The following is a 1,934-nucleotide window of genomic DNA, read 5'->3' as shown; positions in this document are numbered from 1 at the left end:
TATATATATATATATATATATATATATATATATATGCTTAGTTATTACTGTTTGTGTAGTTGTTGTTCTTGTTGTCGTCATGGTTAGTGCTGCTAGTGGTCGTGGTAGCGATAGCGTTTTAGTTGTTAACGTTGCTGTTGTTGTTGTAATCTAATATTAATTGATCATCTCATCTCATCCAACACATTCAGTCTGAGTTTACGTGATAACAACAAAATAACGCAGTAACTATTGACAACGATGTGCCTGTCTGTCTGCCTGTCTGTCTGCCTGTCTGTCTGTCTGCCTGTCTGCCTGTCTGTCTGTCTGTCTGTCTGCCTGCCTGTCTGTCTGTCTGTCTGACTGCTTTCCCCTTTGGTAATTAACATATTCGACACGGTCTGTTTGTGCCTCTCTCTCACGCTCACTCTCTCTGTCTCTCTGTCTCTGTCTACCTGTCTACCTGTCTGTCTCTATCTATCTAGATTGATAGATAGACAGACAGACAGACAGACAGGTAGACAGATAGACAGACAGATATATAGATATATAGATAGATAGATAGATAGATAGATAGATAGATAAATAGATAGATAGATAGATAGGTAGGTAGGTAGGTAGGTAGGTAGGTAGGTAGGTAGGTAGGTAAGTAGGTGGTAGGCAGAGAGGAAGGAAAGCAAACGAAATCTAAGGTTGCCATCACAAGTTGTCCCATCAATAAATAATGATTATATATCGATTACAACCATAGGTATTCTGACATATAGGACAGAATAATCTGGAATAATTACACTCTAAGGTTTCACTTTTTATTGTTTTATGTAACGTTGTAAATTAGTTAAACGGAAATTGATTGGGGCAGTTACTATAATAACAGGTTCTGGGTCTTTCTAGATACGAAAAATTTAGAGACGAGGCTGTTAGTTTTTGACAAATATATAACAATAAAGAAGAGTATGAGGGGGTGGGGCTAGAAAGTTCCTGGTTTTGGGTAAAAGAAAATACAAGAGAATCAGTTAACTGTGATTTTATTCAACATATTCCCATTTCAGATTCATACACTTATAGCAGTGATCCTTCAGTATTTCTAAGCCCTGTAAAGGAACTTGGAAGGCTGAGCCCTCAACAAGGCCTTTCGTGATACCCTTAAAGCCAAGAGCTTTTCAGCGCACCCTCGTAGTATATGGGAGAAACTAATTAACTGGTTAGGAGAGATTAACAGGGACAGTATCACTTACAACGAACTTGGATCGGGAATGGCAATTGACTGGTTTCTCGATACGATGTACGAAGGATGTTCTTTTAGTGCTCGTGTGAACTCTCTGAAACAAGAGGACACAGAAATCATTCGATGGGCCCCGGAGGGCGGGGGCACAGTATGGTAACATATCTTCACTTCTGATCTTTAACATACAGCAGTAGGCGTTTGCTATCCGATTCCAAGAAGACGTATGCATATTTTGAGGGGCAATTTGTTGGACTTCTCGCAAGGAGCAGTGGACTGGAGATGTTAGACTAATTTGACAGTTTGCAGTGTGACTCTCGGTTGAATTTTCAAACTAGAGTCAAGGTAAACCCGATTTAGCAAATGAAATTTTGGACGTGTTGAATGATTGTGCAATAGGCAAATCGCAGGACTTGATGGTCTTTGTTGCCAACAGTATTCTTACGTACCGAGATGTCTTTTGCAACTGGCAGTTGATTGGATGCATTAAAGATCGCATGAGTCAAGAAGCAGTGACGCTGCTGAAAAGTGATCCGACTTTCCTTCTGGCTCATACACAGACCGAGATTAGAAGTTTAGCATCTGGGATTTTGCCAAGCATTCTCTGCGCTCTTCCAGCTGGAAAATGATGTCGGAAGAAAGTCAACTGACGCAGTTTACACAGGTTTATTATTTGATTCTTTGCCTGAAGAATATACATATATATATATATATATATATATATATATAT

The 1,934-nt window shown here is 39.3% G+C and overlaps 1 protein-coding gene across 1 annotated transcript in view; it reads right to left on the bottom strand.

Annotated features, from left to right (window-relative positions):
* The window catches only part of LOC106881518 (signal transducer and activator of transcription B-like), a 6,653-nt gene that overhangs the window by 3,721 nt on the left and 998 nt on the right, over nucleotides 1-1,934 (bottom strand). The window lies entirely within an intron of this gene.

The sequence above is a fragment of the Octopus bimaculoides genome, chromosome 18 (genome assembly GCF_001194135.2).
Source record: "Octopus bimaculoides isolate UCB-OBI-ISO-001 chromosome 18, ASM119413v2, whole genome shotgun sequence".
Classification (NCBI taxonomy): Eukaryota; Metazoa; Mollusca; class Cephalopoda; order Octopoda; family Octopodidae; genus Octopus; species Octopus bimaculoides.
This window is presented reverse-complemented; position numbering and strand designations above follow the sequence as displayed.